This window comes from Triturus cristatus, chromosome 7 (assembly GCF_964204655.1).
Source record: "Triturus cristatus chromosome 7, aTriCri1.1, whole genome shotgun sequence".
NCBI classification, from domain to species: Eukaryota; Metazoa; Chordata; class Amphibia; order Caudata; family Salamandridae; genus Triturus; species Triturus cristatus.
In genome coordinates, this window is record NC_140590.1 from 978,912,839 (window position 1) to 978,933,655 (window position 20,817).

At 45.5% G+C, this 20,817-nt stretch overlaps 1 long non-coding RNA gene across 1 annotated transcript in view; it reads right to left on the minus strand.

The window, feature by feature from the left end:
• LOC146810945 (uncharacterized) overlaps positions 1-20,467 on the minus strand; it is a 43,684-nt gene extending 23,217 nt beyond the window's left edge. The window contains exon 1 of the long non-coding RNA XR_014965756.1: positions 19,892-20,467. This is a non-coding gene — a long non-coding RNA (uncharacterized LOC146810945). The remainder of the gene's footprint in view (positions 1-19,891) is intronic.
• Positions 20,468-20,817: the final 350 nt, after the last annotated feature.

The following is a 20,817-nucleotide window of genomic DNA, read 5'->3' on the forward strand; positions in this document are numbered from 1 at the left end:
CTTTTCCGCTCGCGTGGTTTCCCTCTTAGAAAGAATAGACCCCGAGGCATACTCCTATGTTGACGATATCTACCTCACGGATGACGAGCTGTTGCCGCATCTGTCTCGAGTCGACAATATTGTAGTGAGTTTTGCTGACTATGGCTACAAATTCAATTTTGCGAAGTCTCACATCGCGGAATATACAGTGTTGTTTTTGGGCTACGAGCTCAATAATGAAGGAAAGGGGTTAGCTCCCCACTTTCTGGAGAAGTGCGCATGCTTGAGTGCGCCAACGACACTAAAGAAATTACAATCTCTACTGGGCTTTCTGAATTTCGGCCGTACGTACATTCCTGATTATGCCCAGCGTATCAAGCCGCTTTACGCCTTGGTACAACCCACATTTTCGAAGTCTAGCTGGCAGCTGGAACATTCTAAAATTTTACAGTCTTTACAGGCTGACCTTCTTGCTTCACAATATTTGCTGACACGTGATAACCGCACCAACCTGGTAATAAGAATAGTGCCAGGCGCCGTGGGTTTCACGTATTTGACGTTTAATGAGGGCGATACAGTCCCCATTGCGTACAAATCCCACTTGTACACCTCTGCTGAATTACGTTTTTCCGCGGTCGAAAAAGTTCTGACTGCTGTCCAGATGGCGATCCTTAAAGAACGCGCACTGTCACATGGGAAACAGATTCTGGTTGTAACACCCTATCCCGCCTTAGAAGCGGTGACAAAGGCAAGTGTACCAAATTCTAAAGCTTTGCATCCTCGGTGGATACAATGGGCCACAACACTGACGTCGCCAGACGTCACCTACATCTTTGATGCCTCATTACAGACTCAAGAGTTCTTGCAGTATGACTTCGTTCATCCAGCTCCTCTGTCTTTGCGCCCGCTCGAAGAATACCATTGTGTCATATACACTGACGGGTCTGCGCAGCCCGCAATTGGATCAAAGCACGCCTACTCAGCGGCTTGCGCAATTGTCGTAGGTACTTTCGTAAATGGTGAATTCCAATCTGATGCAGTGCATACGCAGTCATTGGGCGATTGTACCGCGCAATTGGCGGAGCTTCGGGCTCTAGTGCTTGCACTGGAGTTTGCTGATCCCCGAGTCACTACTCTAATAGTGAGTGATTCTTTTTACTGTGTCCAATCCTATAATGACAATTTACACTTCTGGTCTCAGAATGATTATCGAGACACGAAAGGTGGCACAATTAAGCATAAAACGCTTTGGGTTCGAGTGGCAGACTTTAAAGAACGTCTCCCACTCGTGAATGTAATTCACACTCTTGGTCACCAAAGACTTGGTGTCCATGCTGTCGGCAACGGCTTGGCTGACGAGGCAGCAAAAACAGCAGTGGCTACATACTTAGTGGCAGCGGTAACCAGATCAAAGAGTAAGATTGATGATGACATCTTGGCAGCTATTGCTGCTACAGAAAAGGGAGGCGATTACCCGAAGGGTTTTCCTTCTCGTTACATTTACCATTTAAGTCCTGATAATGTCCCATTAGTGAGGATTAACGACGTTGGTGACAGAATTATTCCCAACGCGGACTGCAGACCCGCACTGATTCTGGCTGCTCATGAGGGGTTGGCGTCAGCCCACGCCGGAGTGTCAGCCACTATATCTCTGCTACAACAACGTTACTGGTGGTTCGGTTTATATAAACAAGCGCGCGCTTATGTTCTCGATTGTGACATTTGCCAACAGATTAAACCTTCTACTGTTGCGCGCCCATCACAAACACAATTGTACATATCCAATAAACCATTTGGTTGTGTTTATTTGGATCACTGCGGTCCTTTTTCTTCTGATACTGCGTACAAGTACATCTTGGTTGCAGTGGATTCGTGCACACGTTTTCTGTGGGTATGGCCACAAAGGAGTGCTGACTCGCGGACTGTCATCAGAGATTTGCGTGTCTTTGTGGGAACTTTTGCGTGTGGTACCTTCCATTCTGATCAGGGCCCTGCGTTTGCCTCTAAGGCTTACAAGGAGGCTATGAGAAATTTGGGGGTCCTAGTCAAATTTTCGTCCCCCTACCGACCTGAGGGTAATAGTGTGGTGGAGCGAATGAACCGTGACTTAAAGCAATCATTGACAGCCCGTGTTTTGGGCACAGGCCGAAACTGGCTAGCCCATTTGTATAACGTCCAACGTGCACTTAATAATCTCCCTAGAAGGTCTCTGGGTGGGCGGACCCCGTACATGATGCTCTTCGGAATAAGAATGTTTGTACCAGACCTTGATGGTCTAGACATGGCGGCGTCGACCGCACCCTTTGACGTAGATGATCACTGTGCTGTTTTACAGACTCTGCAAGAAGCCAGAGACACTCTATCGAAGGAACACATGCCCTCCACATCTGAAGCTGAAGTTCAGATTCCGGTAGTCGGCTGGCTACCCCGAGTTGGTGATCTGGTCCGTGAGAAGGTGGAGAACAAGAAGGAGTTCGGCCCCTCTTATCGTGCACCAGTTCCAGTGCTTGGAGTGCAGGGTACAAGAACAGTCGTTTTACCTCCACTTCCTGGTCGCAAAGAAAACAGGTACATCTCTATTGACAATGTCAAACTTCAGCGAGTGGCCGATACTTCTTAGTGTGACTCCAGCAGTTTCATGCCAGACGCTGCAAAGAAATTCAATGTTGACTCTTGCTTCTAACACCTTGCCTGATGTTGCCATCGAGATGCAATCGGTTACTGATCCCTTGTTGATACCATCGGCTGGTGGTTTGCCCGAAGAGACTGAGTATGCTTATCCTACACGTGGTCCCTCACCTGTTTTCCAATCTACGGCGCTTGGACAATCCCGTTTCTCCTTTGACACTAACTCATTGCCCTCAAGCCCCCCATCGAACATTGCAGTTTTTTTCAGCTGGTTTAAGAGACATTTTTTGATTGCCCCTTGGACATACATTTGGCTGTTGCTTTTCAGTGTTTTTTTGTTTATGTCCATTGGATTTGTAATAGTTTTTTTCCGTCTTGTGGATGGCCACTATCTGAGTGAGAGATCGACAATTAGACTTATCAATGGAACTTTGGCCCCCCACTCCTCGTCCCACATCATGAAGAGGGACCAGACTTTTGTGAATATTACTGCCTGGCCCGTCTTGGATGGAATCGCATGGGATGCTGTTAAATTCCAAATTCATGGGCCTACAGAGGTCATTAATGTACCTAATGTATTTCGTGTTTCTATGGGTGATGTGGTTAGGCAGAACATACGTTCTGATGATTGGGATGTACACGCCATTGAATCACTGTTTTCTGATTTGAAATATTATGCCGCTTTTGATGCTGAAGATTTATACGAAAATGCGGCTAATTATGCGGAACAGTATTGTTTTCAACATTATGGCAATCATTTCCTGCATAAAGCAAATACGTTTAGAAATTTTGTAAATTTTACCCAATGGGAACACTGTCCTACTCCCGAATTCGGAAGTTCACAAACACTGGTTAACAAGTATTCATATTTTACCGATTTCAGTGTTTCCAACCCGGCAGCGTTTTATTTTAAGGTGCTGCCTGAGTCTGCCGCAAAAGTTAGACTGACACACACGAAGCTACTTTATTCTAAGTCCTTCATGGACGAGTTGTCAATCAAAGGTTATGATGTATGGAAGGCTACTATTGATCTAAAGTCGGTTTGGGGTTCCAAGCCGTGGCAGGTACAGGGTACAGAGGCTTTACATCGTGCCTGTCTTATACCAAATCATATTTTATTTTTAAATTCATCCATCTTCCAAACCACCTGTTTCGGATTGGCTACTTCTAAACAATTAAAGTCACCTTCTGTGCCAGATCTGGGCGCTTATCCCAATTGGGATAACCACACAGATCTGTCCCGCGCTGCTTTGCAATCCTTAGTTTCAAATACATCTTTCAATATTTCGAAAGTTGATAGTGAGGGTTGGTTAATTTGGCAAAGCAGTTCAGATATCTGTCAACGACGTTTTCTGGGACTGAAACCGGGATATACTCAAGAACGTGTAGACCCTCGGTTTGAGTCGTCACATACTGTCACTACATACTCTGTGGGCAAGTTATGTCAATCTTGGCTGCGACATTCCACTTTGGCGTCTGTCAAGGATCACTTATCACAATTACATGACAGAATAGATTTGAATGATTTTGTTAAGGGTCCTGTGAGCGGCAGAACCAAAAGGTGGGCGTATGCTATTTACAACGAAGTCTGGAAGTTGTCACAGATTGAGGCGGCTTCCAGATTGAGAGCTATTGACCAAGCAAACATGGAGAAGGTTTTAGCCGTTATAGATAATAGCATTAGCACTCTCTCTTCTAGGATTTATACATTAGATAATATTGTTTCGTCAGTTGTTGATATTGTGCATGATGATATGTCTGTGTTATATCATGGTCAAAACCAGTTGCGTTCTGTTATGCAGTTTGCGTGGACATTGCAGACGTTAAAGGCAGGGAGGGTCCCTTGGGACTATTTGAACACTACATCGTTATTCCTTCCCTTTAACCTTACTGACAAGCAGCGCTTTATGTCCATGAAGGATGCTACATATTCATTGTTACATATTGAAAAATTAGAGCCATTGCCCTTCTCAGTAGCGGAGATCAATTCGGCTACGTGGCTAGCACACGGATTGATAACTCTCCCTTTTGCGCTTTTTAAGTTTACGTCTTGTATGAAACATTATGCTTTAGGTAGATATGAACCGCTAGGCACCGCTTTCATACACGAGGTTTGGTCCCTCCCCTTTACGTATAGATGTACTAGGGACGGAACTGAGGTTTATTTGAAAGGCGAGGAATGCACCACGTCACCAGACCATTCCTTGGTTTGTAGGCACATTCAATTACACGGCGCGTGCAATGTACAAGCCCCGAATTTGGCCTGCGTTCTGCGAGGTATCCCAGTGCCTATGATTACCCCTTCTTTCAAGCTGCTTGCTAACGGTAGTTATTTAATTTTGAATACTGAAGCTTGCTGTGGGATGTTAGTGGGAATCCCATACATAGTAACTGTCTCGCAGAAAGTTGTCTGCTGCAATAATGTTCTCTTTCCACCCCCGCATGGGCGGCTGGATGTTTCTATCTGGCCTTCGATTCCAACCTTGAAAGCAGAGTTCAATCAGTTGAGCAGAATAAGAGCCTTATTGTCCCAAAAAGAGGTGTCTTTGACTTCCTCTCGTGAAACATTCGACCTTCACGTTGCTAATACGCGCACAGAGGTACAGGCGCTTCTGAATACTGACCTCCCCCTACATTTCGGCTCTTTGATCCAAACTATTTTCAATGCCTCGTCCACGACCGGCCTGGCTCATTTTTTTAAACTTGTGGGCTCGGGTCTCGTGACCTCTTTCCAAACTATTTTTGGTGTGGTTCCGGGCTTTTTTCATTCTCTGTTCTCGAGCATCTTTGGAGGTGTTCCGCTACTTCTGGCGCTAGCGGCAGGTGTGCTGCTTTTCCTTTTCATTCTACGAAATGGCTGCTCCATCTGTGCCACTCGGGCACCTGTCCCGCCTGCAGCTTCTTCGGGATAGGATGCTTGACTTTTATGGAACTCTGCCGTTGGCGACTTTGAGCCTGGCGTATGGATTGTCCTTCCGGTATTGCTACTTCACCTGCGTACAGCCTGTGCTACACTGCCTGGATTGCCCCTTTGAATGGCCTTTGGATTTGTGCTTGACCAGCCTGGTGTCTCCGGTGCCGGATTTCGATCGACTAATGAGGCCCTTAGTGTCTCACGAGTTGACCTGTTCTGGTGTCCGGATAATGGCGTGTGGAGCAGCACATGGGATCCTGGGTAATTGGGACATCTCTACAGCTGCCTGCAACTTCTTGGCTATGAGCTATTTGGAAGTGCATTCCGGGTGCCCTCTGATCGTGCTGGAAGCTCCGCTGATTGAAGAACACGTGTGTTCCTTCTCGTTGATGGATTGGATGGCTGAGACTTTCGCTGGCCCTGCAAATGATTTTTTGTTGGAAGCGGTTGCCACATATGCTGCCTATACATTCATGGATTGATTGAACTATCGTCCTTGGCACCTGTCGCTCCTGGACAGCACCCTGCCGCGGCATTTACTTTTTTGTTTTCTCCATGATGGTTGTTTTGAGTTTTTTTTTATTGATTATATTTTTTTTCCGGACACCACAGTTTCCCCTGTTGCTTTTCAATTTTTTCGTTTCAGACTTTAACTCATTCTGAACGTTTGAATTGGTTACGCCTTGTTCTGCTCTGACGAAACTGAACTCTGCGTTCTCTCTTTTCTTGCCTACTAAATAGTGCTTCGATCAAGGGGGTGTGTAGTGAGTTCTCTCTGAATACGTACAGGCATTGTTAAGTTAGCATAACCACGTTAGATGTTAGAAAGCCATCTTTTTGCTTTTGCACACGACACTGCGTTTACATGTTATTTCTTAAAACAAACTGTTGACTCGAGACTTGCTTCACACAAGCGCGATCTGTTGTTACTATCCCAGGCTCTGCGCAGCGACCTTGGTCTGTACATGGTGTGACAAACAGTCTGGGTTATTACACAATGCATGTTTTTCGCTCTAGGTTGATCGGCCCACTATTTAGCCATAACACACGCGCAGCTGCAAATGCCTGAAAATTAGTGCTTTTAGTATCACAGACATCATGTTTATTAGGCAGACCGAAGACGAGCCTTCCTGCGAGAAGTCTCCTGATGCTCCTGTGATGTGATTTCACTAAGCTGATCTTTGAGGTATGGGGTCCCCTATTCAAGCCTAAGAGACCTTCTATTAGCATAATAATAATATTAGCTTCTTAGTAAAGGGAAGGTGGTAGTATCCACTGACATTATAATATGATCACCACTTTTATATTGTATGGTATTGTAACTATGTTGCTGGTTTTGATATTAATCATTTGTCTGCTTGTATTAGCAAAAGTACTGCATCTTAGGACACGTGGTCTATAAAAATAAACCTCTTTTATTTACAACGTGTCTCTGTTGATTATTGTTGTGGACTGATGTGAGAATAATATACGAACAGGTATTTCCGATTCCCACCATTCCTGAGTATGTACTGAGTCGCTTGTTCTGGGTTGTCTACACATTGGGACCGCCGAGCTAAATCTCGGATAACTAATGGGACACTTATGCTAGCCGGATACTGGGTTCTGGGTTCTGAGGTGAGTTTCTGGTACACCACAATTCACTGAGGTCCTGGGGTTCTTCGCATAGTTCTGTGTATCAGCAGAATCCCAGCGTTCTGTTATGCAGTTTGCGTGGACATTGCAGACGTTAAAGGCAGGGAGGGTCCCTTGGGACTATTTGAACACTACATCGTTATTCCTTCCCTTTAACCTTACTGACAAGCAGCGCTTTATGTCCATGAAGGATGCTACATATTCATTGTTACATATTGAAAAATTAGAGCCATTGCCCTTCTCAGTAGCGGAGATCAATTCGGCTACGTGGCTAGCACACGGATTGATAACTCTCCCTTTTGCGCTTTTTAAGTTTACGTCTTGTATGAAACATTATGCTTTAGGTAGATATGAACGGCTAGGCACCGCTTTCATACACGAGGTTTGGTCCCTCCCCTTTACGTATAGATGTACTAGGGACGGAACTGAGGTTTATTTGAAAGGAGAGGAATGCACCACGTCACCAGACCATTCCTTGGTTTGTAGGCACATTCAATTACACGGCGCGTGCAATGTACAAGCCCCGAATTTGGCCTGCGTTCTGCGAGGTATCCCAGTGCCTATGATTACCCCTTCTTTCAAGCTGCTTGCTAACGGTAGTTATTTAATTTTGAATACTGAAGCTTGCTGTGGGATGTTAGTGGGAATCCCATACATAGTAACTGTCTCGCAGAAAGTTGTCTGCTGCAATAATGTTCTCTTTCCACCCCCGCATGGGCGGCTGGATGTTTCTATCTGGCCTTCGATTCCAGGTAATCATAGGCACTGGGATACCTCGCAGAACGCAGGCCAAATTCGGGGCTTGTACATTGCACGCGCCGTGTAATTGAATGTGCCTACAAACCAAGGAATGGTCTGGTGACGTGGTGCATTCCTCGCCTTTCAAATAAACCTCAGTTCCGTCCCTAGTACATCTATACGTAAAGGGGAGGGACCAAACCTCGTGTATGAAAGCGGTGCCTAGCGGTTCATATCTACCTAAAGCATAATGTTTCATACAAGACGTAAACTTAAAAAGCGCAAAAGGGAGAGTTATCAATCCGTGTGCTAGCCACGTAGCCGAATTGATCTCCGCTACTGAGAAGGGCAATGGCTCTAATTTTTCAATATGTAACAATGAATATGTAGCATCCTTCATGGACATAAAGCGCTGCTTGTCAGTAAGGTTAAAGGGAAGGAATAACGATGTAGTGTTCAAATAGTCCCAAGGGACCCTCCCTGCCTTTAACGTCTGCAATGTCCACGCAAACTGCATAACAGAACGCAACTGGTTTTGACCATGATATAACACAGACATATCATCATGCACAATATCAACAACTGACGAAACAATATTATCTAATGTATAAATCCTAGAAGAGAGAGTGCTAATGCTATTATCTATAACGGCTAAAACCTTCTCCATGTTTGCTTGGTCAATAGCTCTCAATCTGGAAGCCGCCTCAATCTGTGACAACTTCCAGACTTCGTTGTAAATAGCATACGCCCACCTTTTGGTTCTGCCGCTCACAGGACCCTTAACAAAATCATTCAAATCTATTCTGTCATGTAATTGTGATAAGTGATCCTTGACAGACGCCAAAGTGGAATGTCGCAGCCAAGATTGACATAACTTGCCCACAGAGTATGTAGTGACAGTATGTGACGACTCAAACCGAGGGTCTACACGTTCTTGAGTATATCCCGGTTTCAGTCCCAGAAAACGTCGTTGACAGATATCTGAACTGCTTTGCCAAATTAACCAACCCTCACTATCAACTTTCGAAATATTGAAAGATGTATTTGAAACTAAGGATTGCAAAGCAGCGCGGGACAGATCTGTGTGGTTATCCCAATTGGGATAAGCGCCCAGATCTGGCACAGAAGGTGACTTTAATTGTTTAGAAGTAGCCAATCCGAAACAGGTGGTTTGGAAGATGGATGAATTTAAAAATAAAATATGATTTGGTATAAGACAGGCACGATGTAAAGCCTCTGTACCCTGTACCTGCCACGGCTTGGAACCCCAAACCGACTTTAGATCAATAGTAGCCTTCCATACATCATAACCTTTGATTGACAACTCGTCCATGAAGGACTTAGAATAAAGTAGCTTCGTGTGTGTCAGTCTAACTTTTGCGGCAGACTCAGGCAGCACCTTAAAATAAAACGCTGCCGGGTTGGAAACACTGAAATCGGTAAAATATGAATACTTGTTAACCAGTGTTTGTGAACTTCCGAATTCGGCAGTAGGACAGTGTTCCCATTGGGTAAAATTTACAAAATTTCTAAACGTATTTGCTTTATGCAGGAAATGATTGCCATAATGTTGAAAACAATACTGTTCCGCATAATTAGCCGCATTTTCGTATAAATCTTCAGCATCAAAAGCGGCATAATATTTCAAATCAGAAAACAGTGATTCAATGGCGTGTACATCCCAATCATCAGAACGTATGTTCTGCCTAACCACATCACCCATAGAAACACGAAATACATTAGGTACATTAATGACCTCTGTAGGCCCATGAATTTGGAATTTAACAGCATCCCATGCGATTCCATCCAAGACGGGCCAGGCAGTAATATTCACAAAAGTCTGGTCCCTCTTCATGATGTGGGACGAGGAGTGGGGGGCCAAAGTTCCATTGATAAGTCTAATTGTCGATCTCTCACTCAGATAGTGGCCATCCACAAGACGGAAAAAAACTATTACAAATCCAATGGACATAAACAAAAAAACACTGAAAAGCAACAGCCAAATGTATGTCCAAGGGGCAATCAAAAAATGTCTCTTAAACCAGCTGAAAAAAACTGCAATGTTCGATGGGGGGCTTGAGGGCAATGAGTTAGTGTCAAAGGAGAAACGGGATTGTCCAAGCGCCGTAGATTGGAAAACAGGTGAGGGACCACGTGTAGGATAAGCATACTCAGTCTCTTCGGGCAAACCACCAGCCGATGGTATCAACAAGGGATCAGTAACCGATTGCATCTCGATGGCAACATCAGGCAAGGTGTTAGAAGCAAGAGTCAACATTGAATTTCTTTGCAGCGTCTGGCATGAAACTGCTGGAGTCACACTAAGAAGTATCGGCCACTCGCTGAAGTTTGACATTGTCAATAGAGATGTACCTGTTTTCTTTGCGACCAGGAAGTGGAGGTAAAACGACTGTTCTTGTACCCTGCACTCCAAGCACTGGAACTGGTGCACGATAAGAGGGGCCGAACTCCTTCTTGTTCTCCACCTTCTCACGGACCAGATCACCAACTCGGGGTAGCCAGCCGACTACCGGAATCTGAACTTCAGCTTCAGATGTGGAGGGCATGTGTTCCTTCGATAGAGTGTCTCTGGCTTCTTGCAGAGTCTGTAAAACAGCACAGTGATCATCTACGTCAAAGGGTGCGGTCGACGCCGCCATGTCTAGACCATCAAGGTCTGGTACAAACATTCTTATTCCGAAGAGCATCATGTACGGGGTCCGCCCACCCAGAGACCTTCTAGGGAGATTATTAAGTGCACGTTGGACGTTATACAAATGTGCTAGCCAGTTTCGGCCTGTGCCCAAAACACGGGCTGTCAATGATTGCTTTAAGTCACGGTTCATTCGCTCCACCACACTATTACCCTCAGGTCGGTAGGGGGACGAAAATTTGACTAGGACCCCCAAATTTCTCATAGCCTCCTTGTAAGCCTTAGAGGCAAACGCAGGGCCCTGATCAGAATGGAAGGTACCACACGCAAAAGTTCCCACAAAGACACGCAAATCTCTGATGACAGTCCGCGAGTCAGCACTCCTTTGTGGCCATACCCACAGAAAACGTGTGCACGAATCCACTGCAACCAAGATGTACTTGTACGCAGTATCAGAAGAAAAAGGACCGCAGTGATCCAAATAAACACAACCAAATGGTTTATTGGATATGTACAATTGTGTTTGTGATGGGCGCGCAACAGTAGAAGGTTTAATCTGTTGGCAAATGTCACAATCGAGAACATAAGCGCGCGCTTGTTTATATAAACCGAACCACCAGTAACGTTGTTGTAGCAGAGATATAGTGGCTGACACTCCGGCGTGGGCTGACGCCAACCCCTCATGAGCAGCCAGAATCAGTGCGGGTCTGCAGTCCGCGTTGGGAATAATTCTGTCACCAACGTCGTTAATCCTCACTAATGGGACATTATCAGGACTTAAATGGTAAATGTAACGAGAAGGAAAACCCTTCGGGTAATCGCCTCCCTTTTCTGTAGCAGCAATAGCTGCCAAGATGTCATCATCAATCTTACTCTTTGATCTGGTTACCGCTGCCACTAAGTATGTAGCCACTGCTGTTTTTGCTGCCTCGTCAGCCAAGCCGTTGCCGACAGCATGGACACCAAGTCTTTGGTGACCAAGAGTGTGAATTACATTCACGAGTGGGAGACGTTCTTTAAAGTCTGCCACTCGAACCCAAAGCGTTTTATGCTTAATTGTGCCACCTTTCGTGTCTCGATAATCATTCTGAGACCAGAAGTGTAAATTGTCATTATAGGATTGGACACAGTAAAAAGAATCACTCACTATTACAGTAGTGACTCGGGGATCAGCAAACTCCAGTGCAAGCACTAGAGCCCGAAGCTCCGCCAATTGCGCGGTACAATCGCCCAATGACTGCGTATGCACTGCATCAGATTGGAATTCACCATTTACGAAAGTACCTACGACAATTGCGCAAGCCGCTGAGTAGGCGTGCTTTGATCCAATTGCGGGCTGCGCAGACCCGTCAGTGTATATGACACAATGGTATTCTTCGAGCGGGCGCAAAGACAGAGGAGCTGGATGAACGAAGTCATACTGCAAGAACTCTTGAGTCTGTAATGAGGCATCAAAGATGTAGGTGACGTCTGGCGACGTCAGTGTTGTGGCCCATTGTATCCACCGAGGATGCAAAGCTTTAGAATTTGGTACACTTGCCTTTGTCACCGCTTCTAAGGCGTGATAGGGTGTTACAACCAGAATCTGTTTCCCATGTGACAGTGCGCGTTCTTTAAGGATCGCCATCTGGACAGCAGTCAGAACTTTTTCGACCGCGGAAAAACGTAATTCAGCAGAGGTGTACAAGTGGGATTTGTACGCAATGGGGACTGTATCGCCCTCATTAAACGTCAAATACGTGAAACCCACGGCGCCTGGCACTATTCTTATTACCAGGTTGGTGCGGTTATCACGTGTCAGCAAATATTGTGAAGCAAGAAGGTCAGCCTGTAAAGACTGTAAAATTTTAGAATGTTCCAGCTGCCAGCTAGACTTCGAAAATGTGGGTTGTACCAAGGCGTAAAGCGGCTTGATACGCTGGGCATAATCAGGAATGTACGTACGGCCGAAATTCAGAAAGCCCAGTAGAGATTGTAATTTCTTTAGTGTCGTTGGCGCACTCAAGCATGCGCACTTCTCCAGAAAGTGGGGAGCTAACCCCTTTCCTTCATTATTGAGCTCGTAGCCCAAAAACAACACTGTATATTCCGCGATGTGAGACTTCGCAAAATTGAATTTGTAGCCATAGTCAGCAAAACTCACTACAATATTGTCGACTCGAGACAGATGCGGCAACAGCTCGTCATCCGTGAGGTAGATATCGTCAACATAGGAGTATGCCTCGGGGTCTATTCTTTCTAAGAGGGAAACCACGCGAGCGGAAAAGACGCCAGGGCTATTTTTGTAGCCCATGGCTAATCTCGTAAACTGTTTTTGTTTACCGCCCGAAGTAAACGCTGTCCACTGGCTACTCAGTGTGGACAGGTTATGGCTAAAAAAGCCATTGGAAATGTCAAGTGTCGTTTTAAATCGTTTACGCACGAGACTGTCGACTAGAGCCGAGCTATGTGTATTTTGTACCGCGCAGGTCCGGCAATGGGAGTTTAGGTGCCGGTAATCCAAAACTAAACGGTACGAGCCGTCAGGCTTCGTCACAGTGAACAAAGGGTTATTCATAGGGGACACACATGTTTCAATTACACCCTGATATTCCAATTGTTCAAGGATCGCCGCGACGTGGGGTCTAGCTTCACGACGCATGGGATATTGGGGCTGAGGCTGGGGCATAGACCGCAATGGAATCTCATGGCAGGGGGACAACCGGTCCCAACCCACCTGAGTACGATATACCGCTGGCGCAAGCGCCAGCGCCCACTCACCAGCGTACATTTCAGCTTGGTCCTTAGGCACCGTGTGCGCAAAGGACGGGAGGATTTTCTCCTCCCCTCTAGGAGCGTCCAAAATGAAGGCCGGGGGCCAATCTGCCTCCGCTAGGAGGATATCATAGGTGGTGGTCAGATTATCCCAAAAAATCCCTTTTATAGTACGTTGTATGTCACCCTCTATTAATAAGACTATTTCATAAAGTCTATCAGGGGGAGCCACTCTGGTGTCAGCTGTTTCAACAGTAACCAATACATCAGTTGCTGTCGCCGCCAGAAATGGACGCAGAGCTTGACGGACTATGGTAATTTCCGCTGCGCTGTCTAGTAGCGTCAGCGCCCATGTCCGGTTCCGAAGCTGTGTCCGCACTATCTGAGGCATATGTTGCCGTCAGAGCCGCCACTTTCTTCTTCTGAAACGGGGGTCTTTGTCGAGCAAACTCGTCCTGCTTGCCTTTACCCTCAGTCTGTCGGGGTTGGTCACGCTGTTGTGGAGCACCCCGACCTTTGCCACCTCCTCCGCCACCAGACTGTGTAGCCGATGTTTCCTGTGAAGAACGAGGAGAACGCGGTTCAGAAACCTGAAATCTATCAGGAGACTTAATAGTAGCACGATCTCGCAGATCATAAGTGCGTTCACTACTTGACTGTACGGGAGAGGCAGGCCGAGAGCCCTGTTTCTGCTGCTGCTTGCCCTGTTGTTTAAACGGCCACTTTTGTTTTGGAAAAAAGGGTCGTTCATCCTTACCAGAAGTTCCTGCCTTACCCTGCTGCTTAGAATCGGTATTCTTGATCACAGGCTTAACTCCTAAAGAGCTACGACCCAAATCACGATATGCTTCTGCGATTATTTTAGCAAATTCCTGCGGCTTGTCCTCTTCAGCAACCTTCTTCAGTTCATTACGAACCTGAAAGTGCAACGCATCACCCTTAAGGTTTCCCATTATCATGGTAGCCACCAGGCCAAAATCTCCGAGGAGCCGCATCCCCAATTCTATCGCAGACTCCGCTCCATGGTCCTCTTGAACCTGTTTAATGATGGAGGGCAGCTGTAACATAGACGGAGTGCCGAAGCACTGCGCGTACGTCGCAGCAAAAATCTTACCCCAGGATACACAGTCATCTATATGGGGAACTAAGTCTTTAGGCAAACTAATGGTGAGGATCCTGTGTTTCTCCACAGGAGTTGTATGCCGATAAACCGCCTCTATTTGGTCAAATTTTTCAGCAAGCCAAAAAGGATAATCATCCCTTGTGAGGGGGCGCTTGCCCACAACAGAATTGACCATAACAGGACTAATGACCACCGCGTGACGATCACTAGGTTGTCCCGCACTAACAGGCGCCCCCGCCTGTACAGTGCGCGACACATACTGCACTAACGCCCTATATACTGTTATAAGGGCAGTGTGTAGTACACGCAATTCATCCACCGTCACCGTGAGGTAACGGGGATGAGGCGTAAATCCGGCTAGTACCGGCCAAGTGGCCCCCGCAATTGATAAAGGGCCCATTCTTGGCGGTATAACCACATGGGGGAGGGCGCCATTAAACCAAATCTGATGTTGCCAAGCAGATATTGGTATCTCCTGTGTCCTATAAGGCGCATAGGCAGCAGGCACGGCAGTGGCAGTGTAAGAATGAAATGTATTATCATTACCACTGACTGCCGGAATCGTCACCCAAGAGTAAAACAACTCAAAGGGGTGAGCCGCATCGGCTCCCACCACAAAGATGACGTCCATGCCCGCGTCCGGCACCCCATACTGCGTCAAGTGACGTTTCAGGGCCGCACGGCTATGCGCCGCAATATTAATTGCCATAAGGACAAGCTACACTTCAAGTATTCAGTAGCACAAGGGTTCAATAACCTTTTTAATAATCAAGCTTGAAGGAACCTATATCAATAGAACTAGGTAGGTTTGAAATCCGTCAGACTTGTTATCCGGAAACAAGAATGAGGGTGCTGTGGACTAAATGTAAGCACTACTAAGGCGTTTCAACTCATAGACCAAACGTTAGGTGCGCCTTTACTAAGAAGCTAATATTATTATTATGCTAATAGAAGGTCTCTTAGGCTTGAATAGGGGACCCCATACCTCAAAGATCAGCTTAGTGAAATCACATCACAGGAGCATCAGGAGACTTCTCGCAGGAAGGCTCGTCTTCGGTCTCTTCGGGCAAACCACCAGCCGATGGTATCAACAAGGGATCAGTAACCGATTGCATCTCGATGGCAACATCAGGCAAGGTGTTAGAAGCAAGAGTCAACATTGAATTTCTTTGCAGCGTCTGGCATGAAACTGCTGGAGTCACACTAAGAAGTATCGGCCACTCGCTGAAGTTTGACATTGTCAATAGAGATGTACCTGTTTTCTTTGCGACCAGGAAGTGGAGGTAAAACGACTGTTCTTGTACCCTGCACTCCAAGCACTGGAACTGGTGCACGATAAGAGGGGCCGAACTCCTTCTTGTTCTCCACCTTCTCACGGACCAGATCACCAACTCGGGGTAGCCAGCCGACTACCGGAATCTGAACTTCAGCTTCAGATGTGGAGGGCATGTGTTCCTTCGATAGAGTGTCTCTGGCTTCTTGCAGAGTCTGTAAAACAGCACAGTGATCATCTACGTCAAAGGGTGCGGTCGACGCCGCCATGTCTAGACCATCAAGGTCTGGTACAAACATTCTTATTCCGAAGAGCATCATGTACGGGGTCCGCCCACCCAGAGACCTTCTAGGGAGATTATTAAGTGCACGTTGGACGTTATACAAATGGGCTAGCCAGTTTCGGCCTGTGCCCAAAACACGGGCTGTCAATGATTGCTTTAAGTCACGGTTCATTCGCTCCACCACACTATTACCATCAGGTCGGTAGGGGGACGAAAATTTGACTAGGACCCCCAAATTTCTCATAGCCTCCTTGTAAGCCTTAGAGGCAAACGCAGGGCCCTGATCAGAATGGAAGGTACCACACGCAAAAGTTCCCACAAAGACACGCAAATCTCTGATGACAGTCCGCGAGTCAGCACTCCTTTGTGGCCATACCCACAGAAAACGTGTGCACGAATCCACTGCAACCAAGATGTACTTGTACGCAGTATCAGAAGAAAAAGGACCGCAGTGATCCAAATAAACACAACCAAATGGTTTATTGGATATGTACAATTGTGTTTGTGATGGGCGCGCAACAGTAGAAGGTTTAATCTGTTGGCAAATGTCACAATCGAGAACATAAGCGCGCGCTTGTTTATATAAACCGAACCACCAGTAACGTTGTTGTAGCAGAGATATAGTGGCTGACACTCCGGCGTGGGCTGACGCCAACCCCTCATGAGCAGCCAGAATCAGTGCGGGTCTGCAGTCCGCGTTGGGAATAATTCTGTCACCAACGTCGTTAATCCTCACTAATGGGACATTATCAGGACTTAAATGGTAAATGTAACGAGAAGGAAAACCCTTCGGGTAATCGCCTCCCTTTTCTGTAGCAGCAATAGCTGCCAAGATGTCATCATCAATCTTACTCTTTGATCTGGTTACCGCTGCCACTAAGTATGTAGCCACTGCTGTTTTTGCTGCCTCGTCAGCCAAGCCGTTGCCGACAGCATGGACACCAAGTCTTTGGTGACCAAGAGTGTGAATTACATTCACGAGTGGGAGACGTTCTTTAAAGTCTGCCACTCGAACCCAAAGCGTTTTATGCTTAATTGTGCCACCTTTCGTGTCTCGATAATCATTCTGAGACCAGAATGTACAGATCAAAATGGTTCCATAATGTCCAATCTGGAAACATATGACCAAGGCTACCTGTCTATAAGAGAAGGGCAGTCATGTGACACATATTTTAGTCTTACATAACCTTTTTGTTTTATTCATTTCCAATACCAATTAGACATACACTGATAACGTGTTTGTCTACTATTTTGACAGCATGATAATGATAATATCATGTCTGTGGAATTTAGTAATTGTGAACAAGTTCCAGCCAAGCGCTGCGACCATCTCTGTTACGCACAGGAGAACTTGTATTACTGTTAAAACAGAATTTGTCAATACGACACAAAAACAAAACATATATAAAATAAAAATTAGATATGCCAAGCCATCAGTATACCAAGCACAGAAAGCATAGACACACTACAATAGCATATATAAATGAGCAGTGATGCGCAATTACTGTACCTACAGCTCAGAGCCGAACATTCTGGCCTGCTTAATTTGTCAGGCTAAAAATTAATAACTGATTTTTCTGCCCTACTCACACCCCCATCTGACAGCAGGTCATCTTAATGATGGCCAGCTGTCAGATGAACTGACTGTGTCGTTTCTGACAACACAGGATCAGCAAGAATAAAAAATGAAAAACACACGAACATTTCTTTTTTGAAAAGGTGTTATGACAAAAATATGTTTATTTCAATACAATGTACCCTGATTTCCTATTTGACGGCGCATATCTCATGTTTCCTTACATAGTTATAAACTTTTGATCACTTTACCAATCCAACTCACGTGTCTTGTCAGCCTTAAAACCACCCAGAACAATCCATGAACAATCTGTGGACAGAAGAGAGAACTACAGCACACACAAAAGAAAAACATGTCCCATAACAGACAAAATAACACTTATAACTTTTAATCAAAAGACAAAACATAATGCACAAAAATAAATTCCCATTACTTAACTATTATCATTTTACCAGTTAGGTGGTGACAGCTTTGGGCCACAATTTCCACTGTGAATTGTCTGAATTAGAAAAATCGTTTTTAAATAGGCATATAGCCCTCAAAATTTCAAGCAAGAGCATCATTTTACTTTTTTTTGTCTAGAATCAATGCAAGAAATAAAGACAGCAGTCTTCCATAGACATTTCCTTGGGCACTGGTCTTGCACAGAATAGAACAAAGGGAGGCTTCTGGAGTTTCGTTTCTCAGCTGCCCTGTCTTATCAGAGAAGCTAAAAATAGCCCCTCAGTGCTGGTTTGAGCCTGGGCTGCTAGCCATCTGTTCTCTATCTACTCCCGGCCCCCCTCCTTCCAAGGCTCCCCGGCTGCGGGCATTACACAGATTCTATGTCAGAGAAGCTTTCTGAGCAGTGATTTCACCTCCCGGCATTCTGCGCTCTTTAGCCCCCACCTTCTCCTCACTCTGAAGCTGTCAAAGACAAAAAGTCTTCCCAATTCCATATAAACTGCAATAATTCGCCCTTTTGAAAAATCCTTTTTTATATACAATTTGTTTTCAGGGGGTCATAATCTTATTTTTCCAATCTCAGTTTAGAAAAAACGCTCACTATGAATAATGTACAGCACATAACTTACTAGTACAGAGCAAATAGTCTCTGCATGTTCAGCGTGAATCAGGACCTACAACCGTCTGGACCCAGCACATTGACTCACTGAACCACCAAGAACACAAACCTATATTCATGAACAATTTGCAAATTCGAAATACCCACAATTTTTCTCAAGCTAAACTTTTCACTAATTATTTTACATTAATACTTTGTACATTAGGGGTGTCATCAAATCACAGGGGTTGCTCTTTCTCTAGCTACACCCCTCTCAATTTCCTTTTGCGACGCATTGACGGTGATGAGACCAAAATTAAACTTACTCCTCAACAATCTCACTTCTCAGAATTCTTTTCACATATTCACAGTCATTCAATCACACGCTTTTTCCAGCGCTAGCAACCTCCAAAACACAATTGAGCATACCACAATATTCTTATTCACTAATAGCTTACTTACATCCAACTGAGCAATCCTACCAACATACAATCTCGCATTTACATGGCCATGTTTTTTTTCTGCAGGCATATATTCGCCACTCACACACATTTTCCCAAAAAATAGCCGGCGCTTTAACCAAAAATGCAAAATAGGTGTACACAACGTTTTCTGCAGTTCAACCCATCCAAACTTGATGCATCCAAACAAACGAACAGAGCCCGTCGACTCCCGTTCGTGGAGAATTATTCAAAAGGACCGACAAAATCACAACAAGCAGTCTTCCAACAGACTGGCAAGAGGCTGTCAGACAGGGGTAACCACGAACTGGACTACGGACCATCCCATTGCCTCCCTGGTTCACCACTGAGACTGTTCTGATGTGGTCCAAGCCGCACCTCAGATATGTCTCATGGCTACCCAGATACAGCCACAGGCTTTTCCGAGTGCAATCCGGCCATGTGTTACACACAGGTAACAACTAGGCGTCTGATCAGTGTCTCCAAATCACAAAAGATCCGCGGAGTCCCTACAGTCAGTCCCTAATGGACCATCCTGCAGGACCGCCGTAATTCTCCTAGGGTCCTCATGACCCCTCAAATCAAATGCAGTTAACTGTTCCAAATGATCAAATGCAGTTAACTGTTCCAAATGCACCGCTCAACAGCACGTGTTTCTAACAAAATGCACCTAGTGCTTCAAAATGCACCGTTCACAATGAGTGCTTCAAATCAAACAAAATGCACACCGCTCTCCGGCGCGTGCCTCAAAGTCAATGCACCGCTCTCCAGCGCGTGCTTCAAACAAATGCACTGCTCAACAGCGCATGCTTCAAACAAACAAATTACTCACCGGGTGCACCCAGGTACGAATGTCCGTTCTCCGCCGCCAACTTCTCAAAACCAACACGGTCAGCTCCTGAGTTAAGCTCGTAGAACCCCGGTGAAGGGTGACTAGAAGGCCCTATCACGGGGTCCCTTCGTGGTCGCCAACTGTTGTATCCAAAATTTAGTCTCAAGGTCCACACTTACCAGTGGCCTGCAATGTAAGTCAAATAATGAGCAGTTGGCAACGTAGAAGGTTCAAGCGTTTATTGGCCAGACAGAACTCTATATAGAGGAGCCTCATCGACCCTCACCCATCAGGTGCGCCGAGGAAGACTGAAGAATTACAGTCAAAACCAGACAGATATACTTTCAGTGAATACATGAAGTCAGCACATGGAAATCTACAAGTTGGCTCGGAAGAGAGGAAGACCCATATTTGGCGCATATAATTAGCTCAGCTCAGGCACAGGAATGTGCTTATCTCACAACTCGGCCTTGGGGCCTCAGACCGTTTACTTTCAGCTGCTCTTAGTAAATCACACTCCAAGAGGGAGGGGGATTGTGCCATGCACGGAGCTACAGAACAAATGTCTGCATCAGAGGTCTTCTCTGCCATTAACAAGCTTCTATTTCTTATAACAGAAACATACAGAAACATCCATATTATAGACTTAGCTGGAGGAAAGCAATGTAGCATAACAAGTCTCTTACTGAGAAGGCAAGAATAAGATAGAAGCTTCCACATTACAGAAACAATTCTATACACCTGAAGCTTGCACATTACAAAGATAGCTCAGTGGGTTGCAGCACATGAATAACAAACTGCGACTTCATATTGATTAGACATATTAGATACACTGGGCTTAACTATATATTTAACTCGATTACTTCATCCTAACCAGAGCATGATAAACTAAGGGTAAATGGTGGACAGAAAAGACCATGTGACCG